The 15,660-nt window shown below is 34.7% G+C and overlaps 1 pseudogene across 1 annotated transcript in view; it reads left to right on the top strand.

Moving 5' to 3' along the window:
- Nucleotides 1-820: 820 nt before the first annotated feature.
- The window catches only part of LOC309815853 (AP-3 complex subunit sigma-2-like), a 33,860-nt pseudogene continuing 19,020 nt past the window's right edge, over nucleotides 821-15,660 (top strand). Inside the window, exon 1 of the transcript in view lies at nucleotides 821-877. The product of the transcript in view is annotated as an AP-3 complex subunit sigma-2-like (transcript). The remainder of the gene's footprint in view (nucleotides 878-15,660) is intronic.

Below are 15,660 nucleotides of genomic sequence, written 5' to 3'. Positions count from 1 at the left end.
GAAAGGAGATGGGTAAGAAATGAAGACCTAGTGTCTAGAAAATCACTCTCTTGACAACATTTCTTTTATGGGTGTGAAACCTTGAGCAAATCTCAATTCTCTCATTTGTAAAATGAGAATAGTAGTGTATAGCTTATCCGGTTGTTGTAAAATAAAGCAATGTACATTAGATACTTGACATGATACATGGTATATAGTAATTACTCGATAAATTGTGTTTTTATAAAAATGTCATATTATTAATCAAGAACCTAAAAAGTAGTAGTTTATCAAATCAGCCACCACTATAGGGATACAGAACTCAATGTAATACTTGGAAACTTATTTTCTTTCTGAAGAGTTTTATATTTTCTTCTGGATAAAGTTGGCCTTATATAACCAATTTGGTACAAGAAATAATTGCTACTACCTGGCGATGTACAGGGACACATTGTTTCAATATGAAGTGTGTGTTCTGAAAGGTGACAGGGATGTTTACATTTATTTTAGCCAGCCAGAGATATTCTCTCTCTGATTTTGTTCGTGGAATCTGACTGCTTTGTTTTCCATCAAACTGAGGCAGATTTCAAGTTTCCATTTATTTTCAAAGGCCCATGTACATACTCTTTTCTCTTTTTATACTCATATAAAATGAAATTTCTCAAAAAATGTGCATGTGCATAATATTGATCTAGAGCTATCCATCACATAAGTGATACTTAGAAGATAAACAAAACACATTAACATTTAAGCAGAAATGAGTTTGGCCCCATCATGTTATCTACTTCTGATATAAGGACAGTGAGAAAGAGGCACGGAACAAAGATACCTATTGGGAAACATGATTGAACCTGCAGTAAAGCTGGATTCCTGTGATGGGGAAATGTTTTATAATGAGGTACGACTGAGTTAAACACCTGGTGCTTCCAATATCAAATTAAGTCACCCCTTTTGAACTCAATTTCACTCTTGAAGTAACTGTAGTTTTGTGTTATTTTTTTTAAAAAACAGAGTGAAAATAAACTTATCAACTATAATTGTGCTAAATTGTTCCTAAGGTAAGGGAAAGCTGGTTTCAAAAAGGCCACATTATCATCTCTTCCTAATTAATAAGGCCACATTCCATCTTTGTATTTATTCATCTCCATAAATTAATTTCAATAAATGATTGCATAATGTCTGTTTTACATATTTCCAAGTGTGGGTTACCAATTTATGTCATCCCTTCTTCTACTCAGTTTCTTTTAATAGGTAGGTGTCTTAGTCTACCTAAGCTGCTATGACAAAATACCATATACTGGGTAGCTTATATTTCTCATAGTTCTGTAGGCTGGGAAGTCCAAAATGAAGGTCCCAGCAGATTTATTGTCTGGTGAGGGCCTGCTTCCTGATTCATAGAAGGCCATCTTCACTGTGTGTTCTCACATGTCAGAAGAGGCTAGGGAGCTCTTTGGGGTCTCTTATAAGGGCAGTAATGCAATTCATGACCTAATCATCTCCCCAAGGCCCTACCTCCTAACACTAGCACATGGTGTGGGGGGAGGGGTTAGGATTTCAATATATGAATTTAGGGAGTGGGAGACATAACCATTCAGTCCATAACAGTAGGTGATCAAAATTATAATTTAACACAGCAATACTACTATGCATAATGATAGCCAACATCTATTAAATACTTTCTTTATAGCAGGTATCATCCTAGGATTTTTATATACATTAACTCATTTCATAAGGAAGACCCTTCGTATTACTTACCTCTCCAAGGTTAATAAGAACTCCTACTCTCTAAACCTACCCTTGACATTTCAGTATAATATAAATAAGATTATCTGCCTGCCAAGAATGACACAAGATTCCCTAAGACTACTGTGTTCTTTTCCACCTTTAAGCCTTGGCCTGTGTTTTGCCCTTTGTCTAGAATGCTCCTTTTTATCCTGCCACTTCAATTCTAATCATCTTTTAGGACTGGTTTTAGATATCACTTTCTTTAGGGAGACTTCCTTAACCCAGTAAGACTAGAAAGGGAACCCCTTCTTTGGACCCAGAGTGGTGGATACTTCACCCCATCATAGCCCTTACCAGACTGGGAAACTTCTTGTATATGTTATGCTCTTTGATTATAGGGACTGCGTCCTGTTTATCATATATAGCAAAGTGCCAGGGCACAGTGGGTAGCCAATACATACTTGGTGAAACAATGAATAATTAGGTTCATTATATTTCTAATTCCATTTGGATTACTTTCCAAATAATTCCTGGGTTATAAAACACAACACAGAAAGGAAAGGGAGCGAGTATTGCAGGGCAAGAATATTCAGAGTTACTAATGAACAATTTGTTTTTTTGTGAAAATCCTAGGTAAGTTGAAGAAAGGATAGGGAAATAGATCTCAGAGCTTTAGACAGTTAATTCTAAGGATATTAACTTTAAAATGTCCTTAGGGTTTTTTTTCTTTGCTCTTTAGTTACTGAGGGATTTTCAAGTCCATTTAAAAAGCACTGCCAAAAATGTATTAGTAAGGGTGATTTAAAGCTAATGGTAAGGAAATTGGATGAACAAAAAGACAGAAACAAAGAACAACTCCAAAATAAAATAAAAATGCAAAATAAAAATCTCCACTCTATGGGCCTTTAGAATGAGCAAACTACTTACATTTCTGCAAGGTAAATTAATCTGTTTCTTAAGAGTGAAATAACGTTAAAACTAACTACATTTCCTTGTTTTTAACAGGTCTTTGATGATTAATGATACCTCTAGTTTGAATGCTTTGAGGACTAATATTTAAATGGGAATCAAGTAATGTTTAAATACCAAACACATTCTTTGAATATTTAATCTATGGCTTTCAGAAATCAGATACAGAAATAAAAACCATATAATATTTTAAGATAAATATTGAAAACAAATTAAAATGATGTGTGATGTAAGTGGCATGCATTATTTATAGAATCGATTACAATCAGAAGTATTACACATGCACGTATATCAATTATGTTAGAGTTCAGATATTTAATAACTGAAGACTTTCATAGCAGCCTCTGAACTAATTATAAAATGAACAAGCTATTATCCATCTTTCCAGTTGTTTCTGAAATATCTTTGACTATTTAGCTTTGTTTTGAGCTAGCTGTTTTATATTAGCTTTATAAATTTGACAGGAAATTTAATTTATTAATCAAATATATTTGCCTGCATTTTTTTCGCTAAATCTTAACTGCAAGGATTCAAATCTAGAAGAATTATCTAAAGGGATTTTCTCAAGATGACTGAGACATTATGAAACTCTGAAACAGAATGTCTTGAAAGTCTTAGGGTTAAATATAATACTATTGTCATAACAAATGCCCAAGAAATAGATGCTTTAATTATTACATAACATTGACAAGACAACAGCTATGGTTACAAGTTTAATCTTATGGTGTGAACAGAATTTGTTTTCATAGATAGTTAGCTGATCAGCGTGGAACTAAGTAGTAAAATATGTGAATGAAAGAACCCATCTGATTTCTTGGCATTGCATGGATTCTATGTGGTTGTGGAGGTTGCTCCAAATGTTATGATTTCATTTCATCTTTCCAGGCAATGGAGACACTGACTTCTTGGAGTGGAAGTATCCACATAAAATTGAAGGCCTTATTCAGAAATGTGGTTTTCCTTCAAGGTAAAGACATGTCTTTCCTGTGTACAAAGATGAGCTCAGCAATTACTAGCAGATATGAAAAAAAATAATAAATAATAAATAGCTGCCATTTATTGTGGCAGTAATCGTACGTACTTGATATCATCTAATTTACAATCTGTTTGGAAAGAAATATCTGCCTTTGTCTATGAGGGTCACAAGTCTCAGAGAGGAAATAGTTTTCCTCAAGTCATGCTGATGATGGGAGGTAAATTGAGCACTGAGTCAGAACTCTATGGTCCAAGCCTGTACTGTTAACCATGGTTAATACACTTCTTGTCCAACGCATAGGTGCTTCTTAGAACACATTCTCAGGTTCCCTTTTGCTGACTCATTGCAAGATGCCTCTGATTAACAAAATTCTCAGTAGCACAACCAAAAGAGAGGATTAAAATATCTTGGATCAAATACATCTTATTTCAACGTAGAGCTAATATCTTGAAAAATCGGAGATAAAAATAAAACATTTATTATTAGATTTTTTTTCTATAACTATGCTTCAGTTTTCAGGCTTGTTGTGTTTTGTTTTGTTCAAAGTCCTCGAGGTCTTCTAGCACCTTGTTACTCTAAGGTAGAACAAGGACCAGCACCAAGGGCATTTTATGGGAGCATCTTAGAAATGCAGACGTTAGGTTCCATCCAGACCTACTGGATCAGCACCTGCCTTTTATCAAGATCCTCAGGTGATTCATAGGCACATTAAAGTTTGAGGCTCACTGCCCTAGCAGGCCATCAGAATGCTTTTAAATAGCCCTGAGAACCAGAGAGTAGACACAAGTGTTATAATCTTTCAAGGATCAGCAACTCTAGTTTGATATTGCCCATACTTCCAAATGGGAACAGAAGCTATTTCATAAATAATCAATCAGCTGTCAGTCCCACCTTGGTTCTCAGCTTCAGCAATTATTTCCCTAACAGTTGACATCACTTGATTTCCATTTGTAGGACTCCCTCGCCTTGCCTCCTATTTCTGGAATCCACCCTTATCTATGAAAAGAATGGTTTACCAACTCCAAATTTGTTATCTGTGGCTCGATTTCAAGTCATTCCCAAATGCTGTCCTGGTTCCTGCCATTTATGTAACTTGGCTTTCTCTCTTGTTCACTGCTCCTCTACCTTCAGGCCAATAATGTCTCATATATTAATCTCTCTCTATCTCTCAAGATTTGTATTTCCTTTTCTTCTTTCTATCTTTTTGGTGCTCCGTACCTCTTGAGCTATGTCCTACTTATAGTTTGCCTCCTGGATTTTCTGGTGGCTTATGCCTGCTCAGACATTCTATAATTTGACTTCAGTATTCAATGACGGTAAACTATGCAACCACTAGTTTCATGTTTTACTTTGTCCAAAAAAGAATAACAAATACCAATCAACTCATAGTAAATCAGTTATTATGGATATAATTTTTTTTAATGTACAGATTAACTATGAACTTGCAAACTTTGTGTCTAACTCTCCTACAACTATAGTCTGTTAGTTTTTGATGATCAAGAGTTTGATTTTCAAAATTACTGAACTTAGAAAAATGTGGTACTTTAGGTCTTTTAGACTTTTTTTTTCAGAATCCACTAAGAGCAGAAGATATTATTAATTCATTATATGAAATGGAAGTTTTGGCAAAAACAAAGTCTACGAAACTTTAGAAAACAAATGATAAAAGTTATTCAGAAAATTATACTTAAAATGTAAATTATACTTAAAAGGTAAAGACTTAGTGTTAGGTTTATTATTTGAATGTGAAAGAAATAAAGTGAACCTGAAGTCTCTGCTGCCTGGTCTTTTTTCCCGACCCAGGAAAAAGACCAGGAATCTTGACCATCTTCAACGTTCTGGTTTTGGATGTATGTGCCTACCTATCCCAACTGCCTACAATGAAGAGAGAGGTTTTTGCAGAAATCTACTCTGTGCCTCACTTTTCCTTCACTCTGTGCTTCAGGCCTATCTAAATACTGCCTGAGGTCTAACATCTTAGAACAAAATACATTCATTGCTCTCTGTCATGTTTCATGTAATCCCTTCTATTGTCAGCATGCCCTCTAAGATTCACAAAATCCTCTCTTTTTCCACCAAAAATATCTCTCTTTTGATTAGTATGAAACTGTGTTGCCATAATCCCCTTCTCACTGGCTTCTCAATGTCCATTTGTTCTGTCTCCAAATAGTTCTGTCTACGGCTTTCACATCATCTGGAATGCCTCCTGCTCCCATCATGCCTGTTTCTTTAGTGAATTTATCCAACTTCCACAAAACAGTAAATGAGTTCAACTGTTCCTCCTATCACTTAAAAAAAGCTTTTAGAATTGAAGATTTTATGTATGGAGGTGTATATATATTTACCTGTACAGACAGATATAGGAAAGTACATATATGTATACAGATCAATGCATTTTTCAGAAACTGAACACATTCATGTAACCAGTTCTCAGATCAAAGAAGAGAACATTTCTGCCTACTCCTTTTAGCCACTTTGTACTAAGACTAAGACTTCATTCATACCCATTTTCTGTGCTCCCTACCACCGTCAGCCAGGATGGATTAGAGTATACTGCAGTAATAATCTGATTCTCAGTGGACTAAAAGATTAAAGATTTTTTTTTCCAATGCTACATATCCACTGAGGCCATTGCAGTTCTGCTAAACCTTAACTTTATTCGTTATCTGAAATTATTTTTCTCATAGTAAGAAAATTGAATTATGGAGAATTACACCCAGATACCTGAAGGCTTACATTGTTCATATTCTCTTTTAACCATCTTTCTTTGAATTCTACACAACTCATATATTTCTTTGAAGAGTTAGTCCAATTTTCCAATTTACAACTATAAACACTATCCTTCTCAACCCAGAGCGTATTGATTGCATACCTACTATTAAGTACTGTATACCCAGTATTAAAAACTGTGTTTAGTCCTATTAATCAATAAGTATAAATAGGAGATACGGATTTGAGTCAAAGGGCATAAAATCACATTGGACGATATCATAGGGGTTTTGCTTATATGAGACTACTTTTCCCCTTTTTGCTGGACAATACTATCCAAATTGCACTCAAGGCTTGTACTGAGGTTTTCGGCCCACCCTTGAAGTTTCTCTCTTATGTTTACAGGATTGTAAGGTAGTAGGTAAATATTTTTTGTCCTCACTGATTTTATGTGTCATAGCGAAACACTTTTGTCTAATTCCAGTTCACAAAGATTTTATTATATGTTTTCTAGAAGCTCTATAGTTTGAGGTTTTACATTTAGGTCTATGATCCATTCTGAGTTGGGTTTTATATATGTTATGAGATATGAATCAAAGCTCTGATTTGATTTGATTTGTATATGGATATCCAATTTCAAATTGTTCCAGCACCAATTTGTAGAAAAACTATTGTTTTCGACTCAATTGCCTTTTGCAGCTTTGTCAAAAATCAATTGTCCAGATACATATGAGTCTATTTCTGAGTTCTATTCTGATTTTTAAAAAATCTATCTTTATGCTCAAACCTCAGCTTCTTAATTACAGTAGTTTTATAATAAGTATTGAAATCACAAAATGTTCTCCAATTTTTTCTCTCACTTTTTTAGCTATTCTAGATTCTTTGCATTTTGATGTGAATATTAGAATAAGTTTGTCAATTTTTACTTTAAAAACCTGCAGTGATTTTGACTGGATTATATCATATCTATATGTCATTGGGGAAAATTGATATCTTAATATTAAATCTTCGGAACTAAATTTCTCCTTTCATTTGGGTCCTTATCACTACAATACATTCTACTTTTCAGTTTATCTGTTTTGCACATCTTTAGTAAGGTTTAGACCTACATATTTCTTTGCTTTTGATACTAGTGGAAATGTTATTTTTTTAAAAATTCAAATGTTAGCATAACCCTGTTGTACTTATTTAAGTGATTGCTTTAGGATTTCCAGTATATACCTTTAACTTATCACAGTCTACTGTCAAGTGATATACTACCCTTCAAGCAGCATATAAATCTTCCAACTCCTCCCATAAACAAACAAACAAACAAACAAACAAAGAACCCAAAGCAAGATAAAACCCTGTCCTCTCTTGTAGTTTGTTCTGTAATTCTAGCTGCCTTGGTCTTTGTGGACCCACAGCTCTGTCTCCTCAATTCAGAAAGACTAGAAGCCTCTACCTTGTCTCCTTTCTTTCATTCTTTTAAAGAAATATCTTGGACAATCATAGGGCTTATGTCATTGGTTTCCTGTGGTAGGCTGAATAATAGTCCCCCAAGATGTCTACCCCCTAACCTCCAGAACCTGTGTTACCTTATAGAGCTAAAAAGTCTTTGCAGGTATAATTAATTTAACAGTCAGTCTTTCAGTGGGGAGCATAACTTACGTTATCCAGGTGGGCCCAATGTAGTCACTATGCTCCTTAGAAGAAGAATGAGGAAGCATCAGAGTCAGAGGAGAAGGTCATGTGATGCTGGAAGTAGAGCAGCAATTGATGCACTTTGAAAATGCAGTTGGGAGCACAGGCCAAGGAGTTCAGGGGACCCTAGAAGCTAAAAAGGGTGAGAAAATAGATTGTCAACTCAGAACATTCAGGGAGAATCAGTCCTGCCCACACCTTCACTTCAGCCCACTGAAACTGACCTCCAGAACTGCAAGATAATTTTTAATTCTATTAAGTCATTAAATTTTCAGTAAGTTATTACAGTAGCAAAAGGAAGCTAATACATTTTACATCTTTCAGGGGTCATTGTCTTTTGATTACTGGTGTTCAGTGCCTTAAAAACCATTATTTTATATGTTGTGTTTGTTTGCTTTTGGCTATTCCAGGTTGGAGGGTGAATTGATCCCTACTACTTTATCTGGACTGAGTATGGAAATCCAAATATGTTTTGTAATTTTCAGGGAATAAAAAAAGAGAAATTCCTTGAAGATCCATGTGTGGATTTGCTTGTTTTAGAGGTAAAAGTTAGTATTCTGAAGTGTATGATTTTATTGCAGTTAATTAATTGATGGTAGGGAAAGTGAGTGGCATAAAGATGGTGTCTTCAACTAATAGAAAAAGAGAGAGAAATTCATCCTGTCGTGTAGTGGACGTAGCATAGTATGGTGAAAAGGCAAAGAGCTTTGGAGTCAGACTTCAGTTTATTTCTTGATTTTACTCCCTTCTTTGTAAGTGAGGTAAGACGTTAACTACTCTAAGCCTTGATTCTGTCATCTGAAAGACAGGGATAATGTTCTATGATTGTTGCAAATCATGAATATAAAGGACTGGGCACATAGTAAGGATTTAATAAATGTGAATTTCCTGATTCATAATGTCTTCTTTTTTTAAAATTAATTGTTATTGGACTATGGTTGCTTTACAATGTTGTGTTAGCCTCCAATGCACAACAAAATGAATCAGCCGTACACATGCAGATATCCCCTCCCTTTTGGATGACTTCCCTCCCATTTAGGTCACCACAGTGCATTAGGTAGAGTTCCCTGTGCTATACAGTATGTCCCCATTAGTTGTCTATTTTATACATAGTATCAATAATGTATATGTGTCAATCTCAGTCTCCTAATTCCTGCCTCCCCACCCCTTTCCCCCTTGGTATCCATACATTTGTTCTCTACCTCTGTGTCTCTATTTCTCCTTTGCAAATAAGGTCATCTATACCATTTTTCTAGATTCCACATATATGCATTATACTATATTTGCTTTTCTCTTTCTGACTTACTTCACTCTGTATGGAACTCTCAAGGTCCATCCATGTCTCTACAAATGACCCAATTTCGTTCCTTTTTATGGCTGAGTAATATTCCATTGTATATATGTACCACATCTTCCTTATCCATTCCTCTGTTGATGGACATTTAGGTTGCTTCCATGTCCTGGCTATTGTAAATAGTGCTGCTGTGAACATTGGGGTGCATGTATTTTTCTGAATTATGGTTTTCTCTGAGTATATGCCCAGTAGTGGGATTGTTGGGTCATATGGTAGTTCTATTTTTAGTTTTTTAAGGAACCTCCATACTGTTTTCCACAGTGGCTGTATCAGTTTACATTCCCACCAGCAGTGTATGAGGGTTCCCTTTTCTCCACACCCTCTCCAGCGTTTATTGTTTGTAGATTTTTTGATGATGGCCATTCTGACCAGTGTGAGGTAATACCTCATTGTAGTTTTGATTTGCATTTCTCTAATAATAAGTGATGTTGAGCATCTTTTCACGTGTTTGTTGGCCATCTGAATGTCTTCTTTGGAGAAATGTATGTTTAGGTCTTCTGGCCATTTTTTGATTGGGTTGTTTGCTTTTTGATATTGAGCTGTATGACCTGCTTGTGTATTTTGGAGATTAATCCTTTGTCAGTTGCTTCGTTTGCAAATATTTTCTCCCATTCTGAGGGTTGTCTTTTGGTCTTGTTTATGGTTTCCTTTGCTGTGCAAAAGCTTTTAAGTTTCATTAGGTCCCATTTGTTTATTTTTGTTCTAATAAGAAAGTGAAGTATTAGGCAACAGAGGAATTCTGGAAAATGGCTATCAACTCTTCTTAAAAAATGGTTAGGAAGGGAGAAAGAGGGTTCGGACTCACTGGTTAGTAGCAAGGGGCTCTTGGATGAAAACTGGAGCATTAAGGAAGCAATTGTAAATTTTTATATGGAAAGTGATACTGTATAGTTTAAAGTTGAGACTTGACCTCTCTGTAAGAGCTTTTCAAATTGGAGCTATCCTTGAGTTTCAGGGCTGAGCTAGAATTGAGCCAGCCCTGAGAGCCAAAAATCTTTTGTTCCAAAGAAAATACTTAGAATGATTAGGTTAATTAACTTCAAAGTAAATCTAAAACTGCTTGGCCTGAGCCAGCCCCCTGATGGAACCACCATCTCCCTAGTGAGCTCTGGGGCTTTTGTAAAAGGAAAACAGCATGTACTGAATGCCTAGAATTCATAATTTTAGCTCTTGAGCCACAGGACTTCACAAACCCTACACCATTCATCCTGAGTTTCCTTCTCCCATCCTCTGACCTCAACTCCATCCATGTGTGACTGAGCCATTGCTTTTTATCTTCTGCTCACCTCTGTCATTCCATACATGTTGATCTTGGTAACTTCCTGCCTGTATCTTGTCCAGGAACTTCTCCTGTCCTTTAGGAACTTCCTGAACTCAAATGAGCAGCTCACACAAAAGTTAATTTACAGAATGAGGTAAAATTGAAATTTCATGTTACATAACTTTTCAAAGATTTTTAAATTTCATGTTATTCTGTCTTAGACGTAAGCTGCCTGGTTTGAATCCTTGTCCATTTTTTTTCTTTTTTTTTTTTTGGTTGAGAATATTTTTTTTTCTAAACAATTTTATTGAGATAAAATTGTTTATCTCAGTTCATATACCATGCTATTTATCCAGTTGAAGTGTGCAATTCAATGGTTTTTATCATATTCACAGATTCAGTCTTTGAGCATTTTCATCACCTTAGAAAGAAAACCAGCAATTTTTGGCTATCATCTATCCCTATATCCCCCTGAGCCCTAAGCTACCACTAATCTACTTCTGTATCTATAGATTTCCTTATTCTGAACTTTCATATAAATGGAATCATATAATATGTGGTCTTTTCTGACTGGCTTCCTTCACTTAGCATAATATTTTCAAGGTTCATCCAAATTGTAGCCTATATCAGTGCTTCATTCCTTTTGTGGCTGAGTAATATTCCATTGTATAGATATATTGTATTTTGTTTATCCATTCATCCATTAATGAACATTTGGATGGTTTCTATCTTTCAGCTATTAGAAATAATGCTACTGTAAACATTTACGTACAAATTTTTGTGTGGTCATGTGTCATCATTTCTCTTGGGAGGAGTGGAATTGCTCTTAGGAGTGGAATTGCTGGATCGCCCATTATTTTCTAGCTTTGTCACTTTGGAAAATCCACTTAATTTTTCTTAGCTTTTCCTCTCACTCTCTTTTATTTAAAAAAGACAAAAATGTACCTTCATTATCAGATACCTGTAAGAATTTTATGTATGTAAAAGTGCTTACAACTATCTGGTGCATGATAAGTACTAAATAAATGTATAATTATCAGTATTTCAAAATTATGCAAATATATTTTGATAATTATTGACTATGCTTTTGTTATAGCACAAGTTTATATTTAATACAGTTACTTTAAAAAAGCTTAAAAAACTCAGAATATTTACTAAATTTGGGATTCTTTTCTCTTTAGAAAGCCTAGATGTTTTACCCATATAATCCTATCTTTCAATGCCATTATCAGAGGCATCAGAATGCTGTCAGAGGCAACAGACATAGTGGCTGTTTCAGAACTGCTTTTGCAAACTCAGTGCCCTAGAGTACCAAGAGGTAAGGGAGTCAGACAACTTATAGACTTTGAAAAATTGGTTTGTGTTATTTAATCCATTAAGACAGAAGTAAGTGATCATGGGAATAGGCTATGTAAACAATATATGTTGCTTATTTCTAATAAGGATTCCAGAGAAGATCTAGTGCTTTTTAAAATGTAATATGCCCGAAAATCACCTAGAGGTCTTGTGAAAATGTGGATTCTGAATCACAGTCTTGAGTGGGGACTAAGCTTCTTCAAGTATATTAAGGTCCCAGGTAGTATGTCTGTGCTGCTGGTTCTTGAACTACACTGTGAAGAGCAAGGTTTTAAGATGTGGATGATTAGAACAATGACAGGTGAATAATTGAAGCTCTTTAGCTATTTTGAAGTCTATTATTGTACACCAGGTATATCTCTTACACATTTGAGAGGAATATATTCTGTGGTTTTGAGGTTCTTTAGAAATTGCAATCATAAAATATCCCTCTTAGATGTTATGTTTCTCTTAATGTTGATTTCATCCCATTGGTCATTTCACTTGTGTGGCATATTCTACTTTAGAACTAGGCTACCAAATATATATCCATTAGGAAGTAAAGATAAAATTGGCAATCTTCTGATTGATCATATATGATCATAAAATAAACATGATGAGTTGAAAATTAGAACATTTTAAAAATCAGTAAAATAATTAAGTTGCCTATAAAATACCCAAAGTTTATGTCCTCCCTCCCTACCCTCCACAAAAATGTTGTAATCAACAGAACTATTGCCATAGATAGTAATAGGTTCATATACATGTTGCCTAATAAACAAAAAATAAAGACAAAATGTTGGCTGAGAAAATATCTGAACCCAAGAAAAATCTCTGAAGACTTAAATTTGATAGCAATAATTAGAAAAGAGCAAATCATATTTTAAGGTAAAGATTTTTAGGAATAATGAATTTTCAAATTAAGGTTTATATTTAACTGAAAAATATAGATATATCAAAATATTCCATAGAAGAGAATTAAATGTTCCTTGGCAGTAGAATCCCAAGAATAAATACTTTTGAAATATTCAATTCCCTCATCTCTTTACAGAATAATTTATTTACTTCATGTGCACAAGCATTTTACTTCCAAGTGATCTTGTTTTTATCCCATTCACATTGATGTCAGGTCTGTTTATCCACTGTTTTTCAGACTTCCTGTTCTTAAAGTTAAGATATTCTGTGCTAATGAAATATTGCCTAAGTTTTGCAATGCCATGAACTAATAGAAATGTATTTTTAATAAGGGATTTAAACCAGAATAAAACCAAAATAAAATGATACAAGATAGATTTGCTTCTACAAAAACACTCTTTACTTTTTCCACAATTTCCTTTAGTTTCCTTGGTTGTTATTTCTAATTACTGCAGAATTTTACATTTGTGTCCAACTACCTTTTAATACTGTTATCTCTTGCAGTGTTCATGACAAGTTTGAATGTAACCATGGAAATCATTGTGCTACCACAAATTTTACATTCTGACTTTGATGTAATATTAAGATGATTATGGATTACAGTTGTTCAAAATTTAAAAGATTTAGTAGTAAGATGACAAAGAATAAAATGTTAAACACTTAAAAGTTAACAGATTTACGTTATAATGAACATTTCCAAGGTTCTCTTTTTCTGTTTGAATATATTCATTAGAGGGAATAATACAGTTTAAGAACCTTTAAATATATGAAGTTGTCATATTACTACCAAATAAGTTCAAAAATTATTCCTTCAGTGAGAACAGATTTGGTTTACTATCATTATAAATGTAATCAATTAGGTGCAGTAAGTATAAAGTCAGTTGCTGTCTTATAAAATCCATATTGTTGATTGTGTCAAACAATTGACTATCCAGGTATCTCTGATTCATTTAGTGTGAATTCATTTAGCTTCTAACAAGTGCCTGAAGGGTGTAAGTCACTGCAATGGGTGTGATTTGGCTGTATTTTAATTATTTGGAAGATACTGAGCTGGTTACTGTGATAAAGAGTGGGAGCTGCCCCTTGCTCTACTTAATTTCAGGAATTTATTAAAAGGATATATTTTGGCTTCAAAAAAAAAGACACTCTCAGCATCAGAAAAGTAGAAATCCTAGTGAGCTAGTCAAATGCCAGCTCTTGGATAGTAGACTGCTTTCCCATATGTTATTTTTGGAGTAATGAGGGGATCTTTAAATAACTCTTTATGGAACTATCATTTTGACTTACTCCATCATTTCATTTAGCTCTGCTAAAACATCCCAACCTAAGAGAGCCTCCCCTGAAGACTCTATGTAAAATAACAATTCTCAACTCCCAGCTCTTACACCACTTTATTTTTTTCCTCATAGCACCGGTTACCCCTTAGGATTGTATATCCTTTGTTTAAAAAAGCCTATAATATAGTTTAAATATTTTAATATACCCACTGGCATATAATTTCCATGAGAGCAGAGGCTTTGCCTATTTTACTCATTGCTAATCTAGCATCTGGAGCAATATCTGGTAAATAGTAAGTGCTCAATAAACATGTTTTCTTGAGTGAATAAATGAATATATTACTTACCGTCGGCATTGCCCTTCAGCAAAGTATGCAACTTACATATTTGACACCACCCTTAGACTTAGGCAGAGTGATCAGAGTTGATTTCTACAAAATACCAAAGTAGGGTAGGGCAAGTTAATTGCATGAATAGAGCATGGGCTTACCATCTGCTCAGAGGTCTGTTTTTATATTTTATTTCTTGCTATCTAACTTATCCTTATATTTTTTCTTCCACACTAATCTTTTTGCAATTCAGAATGGATTGATAAATAGTGAAATAGATAAAACCAAAATAAATGAATCTTTATTGTACAACTGCTGAGGTTTTCACAAATGGTTAACAACAAGAAATGAGAGGAACAGATAAAAGAATATGGGTGAGATGGTCTGGGTACACTTAATTCTCATTTCTTTACCCAAATATGTAACATTTGGGAAACACATTTAGTAGGTTCTCTTGTTGTTTTTATTCAAATCACTGTTGCTAGGAAAAGATGACTCTTCAGAGTGCTGTATTTTTAAAAAGCAATTTAGTTTTAAAATATTTAATATTTCTTGAAAGAGAGTCCTCTAATACAATGTCCTTGCTGTTCAAATGAAAGTTCATAGCAATTCCATGAGGATAAAGGGTAAATTCTAAAGGAAAACAAATTTGGGTAGAGGCGGGCTTCCCTGGTGGCGCAGTGGTTGAGAGTCCGCCTGCCGATGCAGGGGACACAGGTTCATGCCCTGGTCTGGGCATGATCCCACATGCCGTAGAGCGGCTGGGTCCGTGAGCCATGGCCACTAAGCCTGTGCGTCCGGAACCTGTGTTCCACAACGGGAGAGGCCACAGCAGTGAGAGGCCCACGTACCGCAAAAAAAAAAAAAAAAAAAAATGTGGGTAGAAGACCATATTCCTGTATTTGTTTTACTTTATTTATGTTTCTGTCTATACACCATGTCGCTGCTCATGTGCCTCTGGGCACTGTTAGAAATGACCAAGACGTTATTAACAATTGATCTTTTACATCTAACTCAGGATAAAAACTGAACTAAATCAATAATTTTACCATTGTACAACACTTTGCTGTAACTTACTTCTAGGGTAATTTACTGTGTCTGTGCATGAATGAGTGAGAATTTTATCCCCAAGTGTGTCTTCAACTCAG

The sequence above is a fragment of the Mesoplodon mirus genome, assembly GCF_964341445.2.
Source record: "Mesoplodon mirus genome assembly, chromosome: 2".
Taxonomy (NCBI): Eukaryota; Metazoa; Chordata; class Mammalia; order Artiodactyla; family Ziphiidae; genus Mesoplodon; species Mesoplodon mirus.
The sequence above is the reverse complement of the archived record's forward strand: the minus strand, read 5'-3'. Positions and strand labels throughout refer to the sequence as shown.